The 23,040-nt window shown below is 41.5% G+C and overlaps 2 long non-coding RNA genes across 2 annotated transcripts in view; one reads left to right on the top strand and one right to left on the bottom strand.

Moving 5' to 3' along the window:
• Positions 1-907: 907 nt before the first annotated feature.
• LOC109022852 lies at positions 908-9,765 on the top strand. Its single transcript, XR_002002213.2, has 3 exons — positions 908-1,301; positions 3,487-4,804; positions 5,972-9,765. It is a non-coding gene; the product is annotated as an uncharacterized LOC109022852 (long non-coding RNA).
• The window catches only part of LOC117245073, a 26,299-nt gene continuing 9,633 nt past the window's right edge, over positions 6,375-23,040 (bottom strand). Inside the window, exons 2-3 of the long non-coding RNA XR_004499267.1 lie at positions 6,991-7,125; positions 6,375-6,414 (exon numbers count right to left, since the gene is read on the bottom strand). This is a non-coding gene — a long non-coding RNA (uncharacterized LOC117245073). The remainder of the gene's footprint in view (positions 6,415-6,990; positions 7,126-23,040) is intronic.

Raw genomic sequence — 23,040 nt, 5'->3', positions numbered from 1 at the left:
TATCAGCAACAAAGCTAACAAATGGAGCCGAATGCTCCACTTGAAAGAACAGATCTAGCTGTTTACCATGCTAATCTGAAATGAAATGAAAATGTATGTTTTTCATCTTTTCAGACAACGATCTTCAAATACAGGTAGCTAAGGTCTTTAACAACACAGATTTACTTTTTTTTTTAAAGAAAAACCCTATTGTGGAGGTATTTTATGTGTCTGTGTGCCTGGATCAGCATAGAAACTGAAAAATCTATTATGTTGACAGTCTTACCAGACTGAGCCTTTTATCATAATAAATTTATGGTTTAATTTGCCTGTTTTATATGTACCCACCTAACTTTCTGATGCTGTGAAGGGGATGCAGACACTCCCGCACGCTCTGAGGTTTATGTTCCCTTTGCCATACTGAATCCCTTCTCATGGCTGCTCCAAGTCTGTTCCAGTGCTCTCCTTGTGGCCCCACTCTGAGCCTCTCATAAATTCTTGGCAGCAACCAAGCCAGCTAGTTATTAGTAGTTAGTTACCAGTAGCATCCCTGTCCCTTCATTGAGTTCCAGTTAGCAATTTTCTGATATTTGAGGAGCCAGGGACTAACTGGGTGTTATTCTCTGCTTCACAGAGATCAAGCTCGATTTGCAGCCTGGTCCCAGCAGCTTTCCGGAGAGAACATCCTCCCCAGACGGGCTGCACGCTGCTAATTACAAGGGAAATCCTGGCAGTGTCAAAGTCGGTGCCAAAACCTCCCTGATTGCAGCGATGCCGGGATCTCACCAGATGTCTGGATTGTTTATCCATCTGGGGGTTTCTTGCCTGGGTTGTTTGCTGGCCGGCCTTGACCTTGCTCGGGAGTCACGGCTCCTCTTCCACCCCCGCAGGAGAAGGGCTGTTTCTGACGCAGCTCCGGCCCCCAGCCCCAGCTCTGGCTGACGTATCTTTGGCGTTTTCAGCGTGTTACAGCCAGAGAGGAAGAGAAGTGTCTCATCCGGCTGTGGCTGTCCTTGCCTTTCCGCTCCTGTCACCCAGACCTGGCACTGGGCTCTCCAGCGACCATCTGCCTTCAGCTCTGGAGGGAGCGCTGCTCCGCGGAGCGCCCAGACAGACAGACCTACAGGAAAAGATGGTGTGAGCCTCAAGGAACCTAGCTGTTAAGGAGAGACAGGAATATGCAAGTAATTTAATTTTTCATGCAAAACTCTGCTAGGAACTACTAGACTTTCCAAAATGTATTCCAAAGAAATGCAGAGATAGATTCCCGACCGGCATTAATCAGTGCTGATTAAGTCATTGAGCTACCCAATTTCTGCCTGGTGAGTACTTTTCCTGTCATTGATTTATTGCCTTCCTTAGAAAAATAAGACCTGGGAAATAAAGAGTTCAAGTAAATTTGCTCAGTTACCCAGCCAACTGTTGACTGTGGTACCAGGGATAATAAATGTTCAGGGGAAATTCCTTGTGCACATTCATGCACTGAGGCCAAAAGCTGAGGTGTCCCGTGGGCACTCCAGACCCTCCAGAAGCTGGAGGACACAGTTCAGCTTCAGCAACACATTCAGGGCCTGGGAAGAGCAAGAAGAAGATGGGAGCAGGCTGCCCAAGACCCCTGGACACCTTTGGGGCCACAGCTGATGACAGGTGCCTGCAGACAGCCCACTGCACCTCCTTCCTCCTTGGAGAAGAGGGAAATGTCCTTTCCCTCAGCCTGCCATGAGAATGCCTGCGCTCATGAGTGAGATCCAGCACTTGCTACCAGTATTCTTGTTGGTACCTGGCCACCAGGTGATGTTTTTTCCCTCATATTTATAACAAAACTCAGTGTGTATGAATTCAGGCTTGCAGGCTTGGGCTGTGTGGGGGTTATTGTTTTCCTGCAGACACATGGCATTATGGTTAAGTCACTGGATATGCTAACACCACCATCTGGATTTGTTTTTCAAATGACACCACATTATTTGTTAAATACTCTCTGCCCCATCTTCTTTAAGATATTTTAAGGATAATTCTGCAGAGGTGCACACAGGACAATTCTTATCAGCTTTATTTGTTTGACTCACCTGTTTGCCCCCATTCAATTTAGAGCATTTGTTGCATATTTTCATTAACCTGATATGACAAACTACTTTCATAAATGTATGAACTACACAGCATTAAGAGCACAGCTGCAGGAGGCCACCTGCTAGGGACAACATGTGTGACTCTCCAAACAACATAAATGTTTTGATTTTGTGGTATCAGTTTTATGACATTACCAATGGATCTGAGTCTTGCAGGAGCTTGTCACTTGGAGAAGACATTAGATCCTTTAAAGGATGTGTATCACCCATTCCTGAGCACTTACTAACACTCCAGAACAGAATTTAAGACATGGCTAGCAAATCCATCCATTTGCTATAGTAATTTCCTAGGTATAAGAAGGACCTTTGGTTTAATATGATGGAACAAAGTGAGATAGCTCTGCAAGATACAGTTAAATTGCAAGGAAAGGATTTCTTCACACATGGTCTTAAACACTGTCTCCCTTTTGCCTGTCAAAGGCACACAGACCCTTTGTTTCTCATCTTATGACTCAGCTCAGGATGAAAGTCCCTTGGTGAGCTGTAATCGTGCTTTCACACAGCCAGAAGAGGAGCACTTAGATCTCTATTACCCAAACTGTGCACACACTGACCATATATTTGCTGTATCAGGTGTTTAATGAAAGCTGCCTTGGTACAAACATGAGCCTATTTGCTTGCCAGTGGCTTCTGTCACCAACCTCATTTAGAGACAATGAACAAGAATTTTTTTTTTTCTCTAAACCAGAATATTTACATATTTCATCCCTGAGGCTCAGCCCACCCCACCCTTTACTCCAGATCTTCGCCTCTGCACCACTGCACTAAATAAATTAACAAGTTATCAACAAGACTGCCAGGCCACTATGGGCTCCCCATTACTGAGGCTGTCATTGCCACTCAGGGCTCTGCTGGAACGTGACAACTTCACAGCAGAAGGTCACTCCCCCCAGTCACTCTCTCACTGCTGCTTGGAGGCAACTTTTCTGAGAAATGATTTGTTATGGTAGAATCAGAGGCACATTTGTTAGTTAATTCATTCTGTAAAACTCAAATGAGATGAAAAACAAGCATAGATCTGACAAATGGCATTTAATTATGTCTGAGCCTAAAATTCATAATACATATTTATGCTGCCCTAAGTCATTTGCAGCCAAGGTCCCTTTTATTCTCATAACTGAGTCCATTTGCTGATATGGGAAGAGGGTGTTGGTGATGGATTACTCCATGTCTGTCCTTTCACTACTTTGTGCCATCCCCTGCTCTTAACAGGCCATGGGCTTTCCCCAAGTTTACAGTGCAGCAGTTCTCTGGGTCTTATTGTTCCATAGCCTCTGCAAGTAATCCAAAGAACTTATAGGTGTCAAATAATTTTATCTTGAAAGATGAAAATTTCTAGTTTCTAATTTTTGACCACATCTTGTCTTTGATTTCTTTATAGGTGTTTGTTTGAAGCTTTGGGTCTTGGAAGTTACCAGGACTAGGACTGAACTAGGAGTATATCCCTGTCCCTACAACCTGCCACTGTCAGGAAAAGCTGTTTACTGCAGTGGAGGTGGAGCTGCCTCTACAGTGATATAAGGATATAGGGTTAGCACAAGGCAAGTAAAAACACGTTGCACTGATGGTGCAGAGGTTTGAGAGAATGTGCAAAGCACAGGCTCCTGGGAAATGGACATTGTCACATGTGGCTCGTTAGCACACTGAAGCTCTGACCTAGCAAATATTTACATGCACTGAAGTGCACATTTGAAAGGGCTAAATATACACCTGCTCCCCGCTTCAGCTGCCAGACATCTCTAGACTCTGCATTTAGTGCAAATGTCTTTGACTCAAAAACATATGCTGCAGTTTTGCTGAAGATGTAGGTGTATTTTTATAATGGTTTGGTGCTGTTATTGTAAAAGTAAGCCTTTTTTTTTTAATCCTTCTCTCAACATGTCATAGAGTATCCAACCAGCATTCTGAGCAGTGTTTCACTGGGGAGGTTTAGGAGAATTTTGGTCTTCTCCCCCTCTCCAGCTTCCTTTCCTCTCTGCAGGTGCATTGGAAATACTGCCCATGACCAGAAGGTCAGCAAGAGGCTCCTCCTCCCCTGCCATGAGCTCCCACTCCAGCCTGAGCATCCCTGCCTGTGGACAACCTCCACCATGAGACAGCAACCCCAAAGAGCTTCACCTGCTCTGCTAAACAGGACTCTGTGGACAATGGGCCCTGGCATCTCAGGAAGAAGAGATTTCACAGCTCCTGCCTGCCTGCCATGCCAGCCCTGCCTCTCCTGCCTGGGACTGCCAGCCTGGGGAGAACTTTTCACCCTCACTGACATCACTGCTCTGCTGAGCCACTGCAGGCACCACCTCCTCCCCTCCCCTCTCTCTTGGCTCACTGCCACCCAAACCCACTGGGGAGCTTCAGGGGTTTTTTTTGTTCTCTGGTGGGAAATTTCATTTGACCCTTTCAAGTGGGACAAGAACAGATATTAGATTTGTTGATGATGAAGTGCTTTTATCTGAATTCAACAAAAGAGCTACAATGAAAAGATTGCAGCTGTTGAGCAAAAGCACCGCACCTATTACAGAGTTCACGTGCGTTTACAAGTGGCACATCAGTGAAGGCTCTCCTCACCCTTGCAGATGTACCTCCTTCCACAGAAAACTTGATAATCTCTCTCTCAGCTCTGCTTTTTCTACACACCCTTGGGAAAACGTGGTGTTTGACTGTCTTGCCAGATCTTGCAGTGACAGAACTGCTATTAGCAGGTAAAAACTACATGAAGGTGTTTTATCTTTCTCTAAGTCTTATAGCTCTCCTTGATGCAGGATGGGACAGCAAGTTAGAACACCAGATACCTCAGGTTGTAATTAAGTTATAAGACCACCATTGCCTTAGTGAACAGGCAGTACTTTATGCACATATTTAGAAAGATAGATAGATAAATAAACAGATAGACAGAAAAATAGAAAAAGAAGATCATGGATGGATAGATGGGTGGATAGATTTCAGTCAGAAATAGAATTAGATTTGCACTTATTTTCCTGTGTGATAAAGCCACACAGTTACTGAAAAAGTATTTTATAAAATTTAAGGTAAAAAATCAACTCTGTCAAGAGGGAAGGAACTGAGACTTGTCAATGGAAACTGAAAGGAACCCCAAATCCCACATAACTGTTATCTGACACCATACAGCAACTGCACATGATAGTAATGGCAATAGGGCACCTATTAACAGAGAAAACCCTGGTGAAGTTTGTGGGCATGCAGTCAGCCAATCCAGCAAAAATAGAAAGTGTTAGCCCTCATGGCAGTGTACTGAGCACATGGGAACATGGTTGGAAAGGACCAGCAAATGCTCTGCAAGCTCACCAAGGTGGCCCAGGCACTGGGTCAAGAGTGTGAGCTAAGAGCTAAAGAGAGCATGACCATCCCTGAATCCCTGCCCTGTGGCAGTGCCCAGCACAGCTGGTGAGTGCCAGAGCCCCACAAGGAGCTTCAGCTGCTGCCAGCTGGACTTAGAGACACCCTGAGAGCCCAGTCCTGCTGGAGCACAGTTTGTGTTGGCTTCCCTCTCCCCATGGCCGTCACTCAGGAGATGGAGCAGGCACCAGGCAGGCTCTACACGCTTCATGGCACTGGGTATCTGCAGAGAAACCTGCAGCTCCTGGGCAGAGGGAGCTTCCCTGGCTCCTTTTTGAAGCCTTGCACTCATTTACAATATCATAATTACACTGGACAAGCAACAACCATAAGGATTAACTAGTAATTTACTCCTAGCACCCTGTCCCTTTGAAAACTCTCACAAACTTAATTTACATCCTTACATATTCAAGCAACAGATTTCTACTTAGAATAAACCATAGTTTCTAACTTCTAAGCAACAAGAACACGTGCATTACTTGACTTAGGATTTTTTTTTTTGCTAATCCTAGATTAACTTCAAGATCTTGAGAGCTGTTACAAAATTCAGATGAAGAGTGCAGAGCTCACCATCTAGGTGCAAAGCCACAGGTCCCCCGTCCCCAGGACACTGGAGATGCCTTTCTCACCTCGCTGGACTCCAAGTGCAGAGCTCCAGGTGCACCTTTGTGCCTGTGAGTTTGAGGTTCAGAGCACTTCTGTGGACAAGTGGTGTCATTCAGCAAAGCCTGCAGCAAAACTGTGGAAATTCTTCATTGACTTCTGCACAATCCAGCATTTGCTTTGCACTGATGAATGAAGTAAAGGTTCAGCTGATTACTTCATGCAGCTTCTACTCCCAATATTAAACCATTGCTTCATTCTCTATTCCTATGCCCTCACCAAATAGTAGTACATTATTTTATGGGATAACCTCATTTTCCTTCCCTTCTTCTGTTGCCTTTCTAAGGCAGACCTGGAGTTGGAAGAAAAAAAACCAATGAGCTAGTCCTTGTTAGAGCAATAAGGGATTTTAGGCTCCTTCCTCATCCCAAGTGGCTTTGGCCATTTCCTTTTATTCTTTAACATTGTTTGCATTATTTACACAGCTGCTCCACTAACTTTTTCTTGTTATGTGTTTGTTTATTTCTTCCAATTTTTTTTTTTTTTAAATTTTAAGTTTTTCTCTTTAGGTTTTAAAACAACATCAATTTATTTTTACCACTTCAAAAAATTATTTGCTTGTAATTAAACCCTCACATCTAATAGTGCCTAAATGTAAGAGTGACCTGTGTTTATGAGGGGGACACAGGGGAAGGTTTTGAAAGCTGAACCACATCATTTCACGATCCATAATCAGTTTTTAGGGGTTTTCCATTATAATTATTTCAAGGACCAGGTGTCCAAAAAGGTATCATTTTTCTCCCCAGCTTGTGCTAGATGTTTTAAAAAAGGTATTAATGCAGCTGTACAGGTTATAGCTGGGTGTGTGACTGCCCGCTGGATTTACACGCGCAATTACCCCAAAAGCACACAACCCTCCGAGACTCACACATGCAAAAATCCTCTTGGCTGGAAAACTCTTGGCATGGATGCTCCATTTCCATATGCAGTCACACTGAATATGCACATACATTAGGTGCAGGAGCACACACGTATTTTTCAAACTGGGGGCCTTGGTGTGAACCTAAAGAAGAAAAGACAAATGCTGCGAAAAAGGGGCTTAGGTCAAATTCAGTGAGCAAGGATGAATCTGCTGGGTTGGACTCGTGTTTTGTACCAGTGCACATCATTTTCTGCAATTAAATATGCAAAAAAAGGGTGGATTTTTAGTTTTTTTTCCTTTATGCCTTTACATCCTTTGAAAATTTATAATCTTTAATTTTCCCTTTCTGATTCTAACAGATGAAAACCAGCCTGATGTAAATTTTTGTCCAAAAGAGACAACTCAATGAAAAAAAAAAGTGCTTCTGAGTATTAACATGTTTGAAAATCAGGCAACCAAAGACTGTAAACATAGACATAGGTGTCTGAATTTAGGCACCTATTTTTTAAAACCTTGGCTTTGAAAATAAAGTATCTGAATGTATATAGGAAATATAAATCACCAGTCACTTTTATTACATGTATGTTTATATAAAGACCTTAGAACACATTTTTAAAATGTAAACGTTTCTTAGTATGTTTAACTATGTGTCTAAAGAAGATGTAGGACAGAAAGAAAACAAAATTTGATGAATGTTTCTGATCAATCCTGAAGAAATCAATAGGAATTTGCTCACAGCATGATTTCATTTAAGTTTCCATGCTAGGAACAGTAACCTGGCTTTCTGTTAAAGCAAAAGCATTCGTACTTCTTAGTGATTAAATTCTCATGTCAACATGTATCAGGCAGGCAGAGAATGGTTTGGAGACTGGGAGGGGAAGCAGGAATGGATGGAAACACATGGAAATTGTGTGGACTGAGCTGTATGGTTGGGTGACTTCATTTCACCAAAACTAGTTTTTAATAGAAAACGGAGTTTTCATTGAGATGCATATTTCCTCTCCCCTTTGAGGGAGCAGAAACTGTTTGTTTCTCAAACTATCCTTTAATGTTTGTTTGAAAAATATCTAACACCTGAGAATAGGAACAGCTTGGTAGAGAAAAGAGAGAAAAGACATTGAATCCTGACCACTGCATCAGTTCCTTGGTGGGAGCCACAGCCTGGGTGCCTGGGGTGTCTCCCATCCCTGCAGCCACACACCCCACAACCTGCAGGAGTTTGGTATCTCATCATGTACACTCTTAGTGTGCCACTGGAACACAAAAAGAAGAAGGGACAAGCCCAGACAAGAGAATGAAGACATGCAACCACAGCTCTTGTGAATGAACTTGGGTTGTTTGGTTTTTTTTTTTTTTGCCAAAAGGATAAGTATTTTGGCTGAAACTCAAATATCACAACAAAGAATTTTGTTTTGGAAATGTCATCAGGTTGGCTTTTTTTCCAAAAACCAGATTTGAGTGAAGAAAGCCCCTGCTTTCCACCTTCCCAAGCAAGGCAAAACTGTTGGCACTCCAAGTTCCTATATTGAAGTTGCTTCTACTCCCTTAGCAGACCAGAACCTTGCATGGTGTATGGAAACCAATGGAGCATTCAAACCTAGAGAACATCTGGTTTACAATATTTTCTTCTTGCTTTTTCATGGTTGTGCTCCTGGAAGCACATTTGGGTCTACAAGTGTGGGTGTGCACGTATGTCTGTTCTTATTTATTCTAAATATAAACTGTTTTCTGAAAGGGCATTATTCATAGACAGATGAAAGAGCACTGTCCTTCTTAGAAGTCTGGTTCAAAACCCCAAGTTGACACTGGGTGCCATACTGGACTAAAGCAAAGTGTGGAAAGAGTGTTCTCCATATTCTGACAGAGTCCTGGTTGGAAAGTTATGGGTAATAAAAAAGATCCCAGCTTTGCTGCTTCATTGAATCCCCAGTTATACATAAAGCAGATGTCATCTTTGCAATATGCAATGTGTAGGCAAAGAAACTCTATCAGCCAGTGACATCTGAGAGTGACATTGCTTTGAAATGCACCTTTCTATCTGTGTACACACAAAATTATGTGTGCTCACACACACAGTCTATATGGCTTAAACACAATGATTTATTATGACTTTTTCCATCAGAATCCAGATTTGACTGACCATAGAATTCATACAAAAAAAAAGACAAAAGAAATGTTTTATTTCAGGCTGAGCTGATGAGTGAGTCTGCAAACGAAAACACCACAAAATCCAGTTTCAGCCCAACAATCTAAAGAGGCTCTATTATTATGATCTTTATTTTCATTATTTTGTGGGCAAGGTATGAAGCAAAATAGCTGTGTCTGTTTAGCTGCCTGAACAATAGAAAAGTTTATGCAGCTCCTGAGCTGAAATGTTTTTGACAGTTTTCAATTTTAGTTCTTTTGATTTGGTAAGAAATCTGCAAAAATATGATTTTGAAAATCACCAGTTTCATGCTTTATTCCTTTCTCAAAATTAGACTATATTGTCCAACTCCTCTTCACTTACTGTGTCTGAGGGAATCCTAGAAAATAGCTGGGAAGAATCAGTGCTGGGCTGTTGCTTAGAAACTGCCTGGGTTTCTATAATATTGCCTGATGTAATAGTTATATTGCCCACTAGCATCTGTTAACAAGCAATACAACAGAATCCACAGGTACCAATAAAGAAACAAACCTGGAATTCATTACTTTCCTTGAAAATTCATCAGTGCTTTTTCTAGCTTGGCAAAGTGTTTTTCTCAGGTGCTAATTAATAAAATAGGAGATGTACTGCCTCTACATGTATCTATTTTATTTAGATTTATTTATTTTGCCCCAGGGAAAAGATGTTGTTAAGAATGTAGTGTGTTAGTATAATACAATTTTGCAATGCCATAGAAAGGTATGAGGTATGAGCTGTGGTTCTGTGGGATTTTCTTAGCTGAGAGGTGTAGTGGGGCAATATGACCATTTTCTTAATGTGTTTTAAAGAGAATATGTGTGCCTTTGTAAAATCAGTAAGACAGGACATTTCTGATGAGTGCTATTAGTAGACTCTCAGCAAAGCCCAAGCAACAGATGAACTGCTTTACCTTAGTAGTGTCAGCATTCCCAGATGATCTAGGGATGTAAAAATAGCAGATGCAAAGATGGCAGCAATGAGATGGACTCCACAACCACTCACGTGAAAATGATCTACTTCTATACTAAAAAAAATTAAAAATCAACTTTTAAGGTACAACAGTGAAAGTTTCTCTCTTAAGAACAAGGACTACAATTTTTCCAACAAAAGCCAAGATGCAAACTCACATAATTGCTGATGCTGGGTATGAGGAAAGCACCTGAAAGTTAAGTGAACTGGCAACACTTCTGCAGCCCAAGGCCCAGCACCTCATTCCTCACCTGAGTGTGACCCAAAGCCCAGCACAGCCGCTGGATACACCCCTGTTCAGTGCTCTGAACAGTCCTATGGCCCTGCCAAATAAGAGCTGTGTTTCACTTGTGTACACTGTCCTTAGAACGCTCGCTCGCTCCTCACGTGGGAGCTCCACGCTGCCGTGGGTACAGCTCCTTTTGGAGGCTCCTGACTCAAGAGCTTTTACAAGCCCACCCCCAGCAACCAGCTTCCTGCATTTAGAGGAGATATAATAAAATGATTGCAGCCCAACCCTCAGTTATTAAATGTGGGGGAAAGCACAGGAAGAGTTGTAGGGGAGAGGAGACTCCGTGACTGTTACTTTTTGTAAGGAAATCTTACTCACGGGAGCGCGGCTACTGCTTAGATGGATTACATTTGGCTCTACCTGGGGGCCTAGATTTGTGAGGGAAAACAGTTTAAACTCCTGGTTTGCCGTTCCACTTGTTCTCAGCAGGCAGAGGAATTGTGTTGGAGTAGAGCAAAAGCTGAGGTTGTTCAGCGACAACAAACGCGGGGGCGGATGCTCATCGCCAGGCGTGGGGATTTGGGAATGCAACTCACATAAGTGTTAATGGGAGCTACACGCGTAAATCCCTGCCCTTCAACATGATAATACATAATATACCCCTTAATTTTTAATTCACCAGGGTCTCAATTTTAAAGCATTTTCATATAGTTTGTCCTAATTATAATCATTTTTAATGACAGCTTAAAAATTTCACATGACTGTCTTATCACATACGGTACTTAATTTCTCAAGTGAACAGTTTCCATGTGGTGTATTCTGGGAATTTTGAGAACTAAAACACTAAGGAAAAAGCTGCTTTGTATAATCAAATGAGATGTTATTATTCCACTATGTTTTATATACACTGGAACAGAGTGTCTCACAGTAATGGTGACCATTTTGAAAAGTACTTAAAACTGAGACAGTTTTTTGGTTTGGAACATTATTGGCTTAATCTCAATCTCATGGACCATGGGCTTCTGGTCTACTTCTCATGGCCAGTATTAATGTAAATTAGTAGGTAATTGTTAGTTAGTTCAGGCTTTGGGGAGGTTTCAGCCTATAAGTAATTTTTCATTTCCTCTACGACTTGATAAACTCTGAATATACAACTACAACATCACTATTTTCATATTAACATATTATCAGGATATTAGCATTATATGTTGTTATCTCATTCTATGATAATATACCAATGTATTATTATATATAGTAGATAATGTATGCATTCGTAATATATTAATCTATTAATTATTATATTTATTATAGTTATAATTATTATATTGCAGTAATAACTCTCACATTGAATTGGAAGGACAAATGGCTACGTTTAGAGTACAGCCACACACCCCACATCAGATGCTGGCCTTGCCTTCAGCATCTCAATGAGCAGGTAAACCAGAAATTACTGGAGTAGCTGTCCTGCATCCCACAGGATACACAGAGGACCATGTGCCATGAGCCCAGCATCCAGAAACATGCCAAGGATCTGCCTCACCATTCCATGGTGCACAAAGCATCCCTGTACCAGCCTCCTGGAACCCAACCCAACAGCCACAGATACGGAATCACACCACCAACTGCTGCACGTGCCATTTGCAGCATTTCCCTGCTCTTCAGCCAGGCCTTTTGAGTTCTTTTATTTCAGTTTCTTCAGCTAATGGTTTTCTAGTTTGCCTTCATGTTGACTAAACCAAGTCCTGTTTTATTTTTAGCTCTTTGCTTTCAGAGGGAGCAATATATTTTTTTACTACTTACAGGTATAGAAAGGGCCACTACCAGAAAATACATGATGAAATAGCAGGCAAAGATTTCAAAACCCACCTATGTGACTTAAAAACATAAGTGCTGTTTTCAGGAGTGATGGAGGGCTTAGACACCAAGTACCATCTTTAGTAATAAATTTTAAAAAGTAATTACCTACCTATAGAGAGCACCTATGACTAAAAGAAAAATTCTCTACAATTAGCATTAGTAATTAATAATATTTTAAATGTTTGATTTCAGCTGTGCTCAAGAAGTCATTTGTTTAGTCATGGGAGAAAACACTCCTGTATGCCCTGAGGTTACTAGATTTCTTTGAACATTTTCAATTCTGAACAATTTTGGAGTGCAAATAAGACTTGGACTTTTGTCATGAGACTATTCTTGAAAGTTTTGCCTGAAAACAAACTTTGTCCTGCAGTTAAATTTTGGATATGTCTACCTTGCTTTCCCATTAGGAAAGAAAGGAAGTGGACTTTATCTGAAACCACACAAAAATGTTGGACTGCACTAGAATGTCTACGTCCATGTTTTATATATATCCTCTAATTACTGAACAACCATGACTATAGAGGGGAAATAACTTGCCAAATTAGTAGCCTTCAAACTGTCGCTTTTTATAAAGAGTAAATGATAAAAAGAAATGTAGCACTCATTTGTTAGTCATTTTTATGGGTAGCTTTAATCCGTTTTGTGCATAGACTCCAGTTGTTGGTATTGTTTCCACTAAAAGAAAAATAATTTGGCTGCCGCTGCAACATTTTAAGCTTTCACTGTTACTATAAAAACAATCCCCAGGAGATTTTTTTTTTAGTCTCCTTGTATTGCTGGTTTGCAAGGACTTAGGAAGTAAAAGTTTAAAACAGCCTGGTAACAGACAAATCACTTTTAAAAGCCAGCATTGTACTGGCCTGGGAGTGTTACAGGAAAAGCTACTTTAAAAAAAAAAAAAAAAAAAAGAAAATGCAACAGTACAAAAGCTAAGCAAGCCTAATTATTTTTTAAACAAATATATGGAGGTCATCTAAACTATGAATGCATGAGAGGCCTTTTCCTACATGTGAATTGTCAGATCCATGCTGGATAGGCATCCAGGCAGAGCTGGGCTTTGTAATGCTGCTCCCAGTAGGAAGGCATCTCAGCGTTTGAGTAATGTACTTTAAAACAACAACGTACTTTTTCTGAACGCATTAAGGGTGAAGTTTTCAAACTGGGGTACCTAAAGATAGATCTGTCTTGTGACAGCACAGAGCTATCTCTGGTCAAGAGTTTTGGTGTAGCCTGGGGCTTTTTGGGTAGGTGTGTTAAATAACAGATTTTCAGCGACTGCAGCTAAAACTTTGTGATTTTCTAATTTTGGTGGAGAGGTTTGTCTGTAATGAAAGTGCTGCCTGAGGTCTTCAAAATATTTCAAATAAATAGACAAGGCTTTTCAGTGGAGTACAAGAAAGAGAGGAACGAAAGGCCCACTGGGATTTAAAGAGATTTGGGTGTTCAGCTCCTACAAACTCCCTCGAAAATCCCAGTTCTCTTTCATAAATGACGGCTGAATCTCGACAGATTTGGTGGTTCATTTTGGCTCATTGTCTGCATCCGCTCAGGCTGGAAGCTGGCCCGGGAATTTCGTTAGACCATGAGAAGTTTCCAGGAGAGTTTTCAGTTCTTGGTTCCCAGGTATCTGAGGCTCTGCCACTTCCACTTCCCCCAGCCAGAAAACGCAGAGACGTGCAACCGTTTGCAAAAAAGTCTGCCCAAACCCTTTCTGAATCAAAGGAATATTCATGTTCTGGATCAAAGACTGGGGGAAGGATTTGACTAGCTCCTGCATTCTCTGTCCTGTGCTGCCAATGTCTGGTCCTAAATTATACCCATTGGCCAATGTAGAACATCTTATTGAGGTTATTTTTTAGCACAAGTAAAATAAATAGTATCAGGTTTTGATCCTTAGGCGGAACCACGCAAAACCGTTCTTTAGCATATCTTGTTTTTAAGACTCCAAGTCTCCATTTTCAAATCACTGGGTCTAGAGCCAGGCTCCAAAATATATCTTGACGCATGCAGCCAAGCAATCATCTTTCTACGAGAAACCGCTGAGCACCTGCTGCTGCTCCTCCTGACGCCCTTCTCATGGCAAACTAAGTCACTTCTGCACGGGCCAAGCACCTCCATCTGGCCTCAAAGAACTTTCCAGAACCTGAGAGCAACTGAGGAAGGCCCAGCCCTAGATATCAGCATGGATGCCTTAAGCTGGGGTGGCTCTGGGAGCTCCAGCTGTGGTCCAGGCACGCAGCTAGCGCAGAACAAAAAGACAATCCCTGTGTCAGAGGGCTCACACTGGATGTGCCAGACTCCACATTACACTCTCAAAAGGCTAAAACAACGCTCTGGCAATTAGCACGTGTAAAGCCCTCAGCTATTTATATCCTAGGAAATAGCTTGGGTTTTATTATTTTTGGGTTAAGCCATTCCAAACGGCAAAGCAGCAGTTATTTGTCTGCCATCTATTGATGTGCTGTCTTGATCTCTAATCGAGGCCGAGGGGGATACATTTCCACCTTTAATCCTTCAAACTTTCTAATGCTTTCATGTACAAATGTATACAGTAACTTGGCATTAGCATTCCACAAATATGCAAATTGTCTGTCAGATTGGACAGGCTGCATGCATTTGAAGTTGTGTTGACAGCCTACAGAAAAAAGACATTCTCAGCTCAAACATGAACAAGATGTTTATATCCTTTTTCCCTAAAAACATACATTTTATGTTTTAAGCAGAGATGGGAGCAAACTGCAAAATTTGGATCAAGACATCTTTTGCACCCATAAAATTTGGGGATGTCTGCATCAGGGGATTTTGATTCAGCTGGCTCTTGGAAAGGGGAAATTCAGCTCAGATCTGGCTTATGTTCCAGCCTTCACAAAATACAGTGGGAATTTGCACATGAGCCTCTGTTTCCAAGTAGGTTAACGCATAAAAGAAGCAGCTCAGAAGGTGTCATTATACTCTAGTGAGCTTTGCAGTTGGTGGCAACAGCAGTTACCTGACAAAGTACCATCTTGCCAGTCAACAGAAAAGGAAGCTGTAGAGCCCAGCATCCTTCCTGGCCCAGGGAAAGAGAACCAGAAACAGCAGTGGTGGGAACTCATGGAAGCTTGTGTGGGGGGCACTGGTAGGCACAGATACAAAAGGCCAGGGTAGGTCAGTCTAGGCATCCACCTCCAGAATTCAGCCCCTCAGAAGCTCTCACCTGGGGGCTACAGAGTCCTGCAGACCCTCCAATGGTATCAACACATGTGGGTGTCTGTGTGAACCCTGATTAACTCATATTCTTTTTTAAGCATAATGCCCCATATCATGCAGACCCATAAAAGCAAGGTGTTTATCTCCTTGACTCCAACAGATTTCACAAACCAAGAATTTTGACAGCAAATTGTCAATTTGACAAACAATTGTCTTCTTTGACTATATATTTCTAAGTATTTTAATTCAAACAGATTTAGTACGCAATCTTAATTAACCACTTCTCTAGGATCCCTGCCTTGAAATGAAGGATTGAACTCTCCCCTTTTCTTCTAGTCTACCATGAGGGTGTAGCAAACTAGATGTCTATGGCTCTGGCATATTGTCTGCTCCAATGGAATATTATCCTAAATTGTGATTCAACATAGGAAAAAAATTCTGTTTAATAAGTGAATGCATTGAGAGCTGTGATTCAGATGAAAACCTTATCTAACAGATGTATTTTGACACCCTGCATCTGGACATCCTGTACAAACCATCACAAGGTCTGGAGCAAATTTTTGGTACAGAGGCTTCTTCTGAACCTCATTGAAAAATTAGTTTCAGTGGTAAGGATCCACTGAAGAAAGCAAGAAATATCCCCATGACGTCAAGGCCCCAGGAAGCTAAGGAATCTGTGAAGTAATGAGTCTCTTTGGAGCACAAGTTAAAATTCTGTCAATTAAAAACCTTTCCTGTAGCAAACCGCAGATGATTTGAAGGAGTGGAAAGTTGACAGAGGGAAGGTTTAGAACTTTAAATACATTTTATAGAAAACACTAGAGCTTTCCTTGCTTCACTGTCAGAAGACTGAAGGGAAAACATTAGACTTGGGTTCCCCCAGCATTCACCAGCTAATTTCCCGTGGCTGTATAAGTTGGGCATGCCCGTGACACCGCAGGAGTGTGGTACCAGCTACCTTGGCTCCTGCTGGAGCTCCCTGGGGATCCACTCTTTACTGTGCACTTCCCACAAACCCAGCCCTAGCAACCTCCTGACTCATTCTCATTTGCAAAGCCTGTGCTTTAGGTTTTCCATGTGGCAGGGAATATTCTGAAGCCATGAGAGCTGTGGACTCACTGGCTGCCTTTTGGTACACACGCACTCACCATTTTCTGGGTCATATTCCAGAGCTGTCTGCTGAGACACTGAGCTCTGGCCAAAGACCCTCACTTCATATTCCACCTTGGTAAATGCCAGATAGCTGTTAACTTCATCAGGCAGGCAAAATTACTATCACTAGCCCATGAAGTACAGAAATAGGGTCACTTCATATTTCCCCAGAGAGCCCTGGGAGTCTGGAGCTGCTCAATGTGCCCCAGAGCAGTGGGGGAGCTCATGAAGCACATGTTGGATTTATGGAATTCAATCTTAAGTTATGCCAACCCATATTTTAGCAGCCATTTCAGAGGCCTAATTCTCTTGTATGGGTACGGATTGTTTGCCAGCAACAACAGCACTGAAAAGATCGGCAGCATCCGATGGAATACCTCCAAAGAATGTTCTTCAATAGCTTCCCAAAAGTAAAGGACAACTGCTGCCAGAAGAATGGCTTAGAATAGGAATGAGAAACCTAGCTGTAAAGAACAATAAGTGTATCAAGAGCCTGGTCTGACAAAAAGGGCATAATCACTTGCAGGATGAGGCCTCGGCGCTGCTGCGGTGCCGGTGATTCGTGTGGTCTTCAGGAGAGTTGACAGCAGGAACTATGCCTTTGCTTACTTCATGCAAGTAGATAACTCAGTGAGAGTGGAGAAATCATTTGACAGAGGCCAGATTCAGAAGGCATCTGAAATGTCTTTCTTTAAAGATAATCATGTTAGGAATCAAAAGGGGTCTAATGTTAGAGACTTGCCTTTCAAATGCAACAAATGATTATACCTGTCAAGATTTATGGACAGATTTATTTATGTTGACAGAGGGACCACTAATAGTTTGACAAATGAGAAGTCTTGACAGATACAACAGATATGTTCAAGTATATTTCCTCCTGTTTGAAATAGGAAATGAGTGAGTTATGACAAGCCTGTAATGTATATTGATATGACTTTTCCTAGGCTCCTTCTACAGAAGTAGATGCATTCTACAGTGCTGGATACTGATCTGGAAAGCCAGTTATGACCCTAATCACCAGTGACCCTCCATCTTCCTCCATCAAGAAAGTATTTAAAATGGCTAATTTAGAGAAAACAGGAAGGAAAGCTTTTCCAGGTGGTGCTCCTGGATGGAAAACTTAACTTCCAAAGTAAGGCAAGAATCTAGAGGAAAGAAATATTAGGAGCTCAGAAAGCTGTTTATTTAGAATAATTGCTAGCCAGGGATTTTTCATGTAAATTCACAGCAAAGCTAATACTTCTTTGCAGCACAGAATGCCAGGCATCATTGTACCATCGAGGCTTGTGGTCAGCTCCACAGCCAAGAAAGATCTATCCCGAGGACTGCTGCAGTCCTACAGCAGGGAACATTTCCATGCTAAAACCCCATTCAGGAAAGGTATAGAAAAGCTATCGCTATGCATTAGCATCTGATCAAAGGCCAGTCCAACAAACAAGACACCAACAGCTTCAATGGACTTTGCCTCAGGCTCCAAGATCTTTTAGGAGTTTTATGTAGGAGCGTGCAACCATTACATCCCCAGCTGTGAAAGACAGAACAACCTGTTAAGTGCTGCTCTACCATGCAGCAGCCTTTAAATGCTACTTTTATTTAACAGACAGTGACTAACTCCTCATTTAAGTACAAGAATTCCAGCCTTCTCACAGCGTGGAAGCTCTGGACAATGCAAATGAGAAGAGACTGGAAGGAGAATCCCAGTTTGTTGCTCCAAAGAGTGCCATCCTCTCCAAACTGGGAGTGTGGTAAACTTTGATGAAGCAACACTTGGTACCAGACCAGTGTCTGTCATTTGCTGTTGGTTTGGCTGCCAGACCCACATTTTCAAACAACAATGGGACAAATTACCACGTCCCCCAAGGCTTTACAACAAACACAAACAAGCAATTAAACAAACAAGTGCTCTTGTCACTCAGCAATTAAAGCATCTCCTGATCCCTTAATAAAAGCTGATCAAGTTTCCACATATTAATGTGACTTTGCACACTCGATCGGTTTATGGCATTAAGATCCCATCCTGTGTCTTTGGCCGATTAAAGTCAATCTGGATGCCCTCCCTGGAGATCCCCCCAGGAAGGGGTGGGAAATAGCCATTTTTGAACCAGGAGTATGTCTGACATCGAAATGCATTTAAGTAAAGCACAATGGGTAATGTTGTTCATGCAAAAACATTTTGGTGTTTCAAAAAACCATTAGAGGGCATCAAGGGAGGACTGGAGTTCTGAAAAAGAATGAACCTTGACAGGCTAAACTAACTATTACTCTTTCACCAGCATACTCACTTGTCTGGAAAACTCCAGAAGGCCTATTAATTATTTTGGGGTTGTTCATGGAAGTCATCTGAGCTGGAAATTGCCAATTGCATCAGTCTGTGACATTCCAGGGGCCGACAGTGCCATCTCCTTCATATAAATCTGTTAAATTACTAATATACTGAAGTATCTCAGCTTAAAACCCACTCTCGGTCTCCTTTATCAATTTTGCATTTGGTTTTCTCTGAGGTTGAAAAACAAAGCACACCCCAAACACTTACCTCCTTGCCAGTCATTTTGTGCACGCTGTTCTTTGTTTAAAAAAAAAAAAAAAAGAAAGAAAGAAAGTCTGCTCTGTAATTACCAGACACAGCCGTGGGAGTGGTTAATCTTTTAAAGCAACATTATGAATTATAATACCAAGTGTATACTTCATTGTGGTAATCCTGCAGTAATGCAAGCAATATTAGCATGTTCAGGGAGGCAGAGTACTGCCAGGGGACCAGGGATGCTTGCAGGAGAAGAAAAGGGGAAGATTTCACAGTAATGAAAACGATGTTGTGTTTAGTCCCACAAGCTAAAAACAAACTAAATATTTATGATAAACGAAAAGAATAAGGAGGATTATGGTGTCATTCACTGTAGAATAAAATATTACCTAATCTAAACATTTACATAAATAGCAGAAGGATAATGCACGCTGAATTTAGATGGTTCAAAGAGAGGAGGAAATTAACTGTAACAACAGCGTAAGTGTTGCTGTGCACAGTGCTGGGTGCTCCTGGGGCTCCTCACCTCTCTGTACCACAGAGCCCAGCACTGTGGTGACATCTGGGGCTACCAGACCCCTGATTAGACAGAATGGAAGACATCTTCCTGCTCTGTGCTGGAAAAGCATCCAAGGAGCTTTCTGGTATAGACCTCTGCCACCTGAAGTGAAAAAAATAAAAATAAAAATTACATTACCTGATAGTGCTGGCAGGCTCTAAGGGACTACCCCAACAGAAGATGGAAGCAGCTGAGATGGTACCTGAATTCCACCCACATCCCCAGGTCCACCACTGCTGAGCACTGATGGCAGCTGATCTGTTTGCTCTGCCACATTTTTTTGACCATTTGTCTGCCTAGTGTCCCAAGCATGGCTCCAGTCAGACCGAAAAGCCTCATCTGGGTGGAGCTGTCAGGCTCAGCACCTGCCCCTTCCTGCACTACCTGATGGGCAGAAGCCACCAGTGCTCAAACTTCAGGCTCACCTCAGGACACAAAACTTGAGTTCACACCCCTCTTGCATGAAAATAGCTTTTAAAGCATTTTTGTCCCATGCTAGCTTCATCCAGCCTTGCTTGCTCTCCATCCCCATGAGCCTTTCGGGACCCTGGCAGTACTTAGAGTCCCACTGAAGCCTTTGGGTTTGTTTTGGGACAGATGTCTGTAGGCAGATAACTCCCTTCAGGATCATGGCTAAAGCCTTCTGAATGCAGAGGCGATGCCATTTAACCACATCTTTCTGCAGCTGAAGCTGAATCATAGCTCTATTTAAAATCATCTTCATTTGAGTCCTGAGTTCATTAGTTAATTATATAAAATTTCCAGTTGGAAACACTTATTCTTTTTTGTCTTTGGTTTGTAGTGTGAAGTAGAAAATAATGCATACAAGGGAATAAACTATAATTTTTTTCAGTTATTAGGTAACATCTGAGGTAGTTTTTGTCAGCATCCTAAAGAACATAGTCAAGAGTAATGATATTTCTGAAGAACTGGAAACCTCCTAGAGAATCCTATTGCAACATTATGATTCTCCAATAATATTTTCAAAACAATTCAGCAAACTTATGAAAACAGGTTTGTACACAGTATTTCATAAGGATCAGTCTACAAAAGTAACCCTGTAGAAATAGCATTGTAATACAGTACATACATCTGAATATTCAGCAAAAGGGATCATTTAGAACCATAGTGGCACTTTTGGATTGAAGAATGCCAGCATGAGGAAAGACACTGAGCCACTCTGGTGTTCTCCCAGACCCACCTCAAAGCCCATAACTGAGGCTATTTTGCAAAAGGACCCAAACTGGGATCCAAGGCAGTACAAGGCTGTGTATTTAAACACGGGTGGTAAACTGCTGTGCGACTGTTTGAGGGAGAATTGATTTTCTTCTGGTTGAAATGTGCGAAGATCCCGTGGTTTATCCGAAGAAGTAAACCTAAAGATAACAGTTTGGTAACCCAGGGTGATGTTTACAACTGTACTGAATGTGACAGCTTTCAAAGTATTATGTATATTTCTAAGGCTGTACATGTACAGCTCTGACAGCATGTCAGTTATAATTCTTGTAAAAAATGAATGTAATTTATTATGGTTCAAATATAGAATAAACTATATAAATGCTTCACCATAAAATACTAATTTCCTCATTGCTGAGGGGCTCATCTGCATTCTAAATAGCAGGAAAGATGTTTTAATTGAATAAGTTTTTCTTCCATTTTCCTTGTCAACATGACTGGCTGGGGTTAAAATAGATGCAGAGAACCGAGGAAATCTCTGAACAATAAAGAAAATCTTAACCACAAACAGGACAACTGTGCTACCAGAAGTTAGGGGTGATCTGGGTTTTCGTGTTCTGGGGGGGCAACGTTGGAGGTTGCTCATGTGTGATTGATGGTACTTGTGAATAATACCAGTTGGCAGACATTAGTAACACTTTGTCTCACTTTTTGCTCAGTTGTTCACTTTTCTGCATTTGGCATGTTTTCATGTTTTTAATAGGAATTTTTCAGTCATGCATCCTTGACATGAAATAGCATGAAATGTGATGCCTCCGATTTTGAAGTATTTCCTTGCTGGCTGTATATGACATTAGTACAAAACTTATCATACGGAATTATCATCTTTGAAAGTAGCTTGCTTTTCAAGCTCCTTTATTTCCTCATCCCAGGCACTGCAGAGAAATTTGTATGAATATTTTGCACTTAATTCTAATTTCATCCTAATCTATAGCCAGAGAAACTTCACTAGACTAAGCACTGGATTAAACAGGGCTAGGATTCAAAATTATCTCTCCGGTTGAACCTTAACATGAATATTGAAATTAACTGCTGCAAGACTTAGTACAGGGAAAAAATGACCAGAAGAACTAAAAGAACTACTTGCTTTTATTTTGTAGTGAGTCATCTGTAATTTTTTACCTATCATTTGATTACGTACAAGGCTTTTGCATAATGTGAAATCTAGAAATTAAGTTTAAACATATGTATTTATTTTACTGTGAAACTGCATCCAGGCCCATCCACTGAATACTGAGATTTTCTAAAAAGCTATATGATTCTTAGTCTTCCTGGCATTCATCTTTGATTGTGCCCATGAGACTCTGAATATTACATCCAAACACAGATGATACAGACTTAGGTTTGACCACTGACATAATTAAGCATCTTTAGCATCAAATATTTTGTAAGAAAATGGACACAAAAATATTCACCTACATAAGCAGAATTTGCACCGAGGAGTGGCCATGGTTCCACAAAATCCTGTGTTCACATGCACTTTTCCAAGATCTCTGAACCAGGACGGGAGGTTTGGCTCTGCAGCTGTGCAGAACACAGAGCTGGCAGCCGCTGTCCTCGGTCCCTGCTGCCTTCTCCCTGTGCCACGCTACAGTGGGCACTTTGGGTCTCTCACTACAGGTCCAGTTTGTAACAGAGGGTTGGGAAGGGGCTTTGCAATTCAAAGAGTTAGGGTCAAGCAGAGGAGATGCTTCAAAGACCTTGAAACTAAACATTTCCTGCATGTTGGAGGAGACTGGGCTCAATGACCCAAGAGGTTCTCTCTGACCAGCTTTCCTAAAAAGTTCCTGGTCAAGAGGAAGGAGAAGCACATCAAAAAACCCCCACCTCATTGTCCTAGAGGACCCACATCACGTTTTTGCTTTAAAAATAAGTTAAACCCCTCAAAGACTGAAGGAAAGAAAGAAGAGAAAATGAGTTACATGATATTTCCAACAAAAAGCTCAACAAGCACGAATAATTAGGTAATTTGTACCTTGACTTGCTTGGTCTCTGAGAGTCCCACAACAACACTTTTAAAAGCATCATTGTTTTGTCTCTTGCCTTAATTTAAGACTGCCCTAGGCTTTCATGTCTAGGAACTTTAGTGAGCTTATAAAAAATACAAAAAGAGAATGAGCTTGCGCATGAGGTAGGTTTTCCTAAGGTCGTCCCAAGTCTAATTACTATTCTAATGA

The sequence above is a fragment of the Parus major genome, chromosome 12 (assembly GCF_001522545.3).
Source record: "Parus major isolate Abel chromosome 12, Parus_major1.1, whole genome shotgun sequence".
In the NCBI taxonomy this organism is placed as follows: domain Eukaryota; kingdom Metazoa; phylum Chordata; class Aves; order Passeriformes; family Paridae; genus Parus; species Parus major.
Note: the sequence above shows the minus strand (reverse complement) of the source record. Positions and strands in the feature narration are given on the sequence as shown.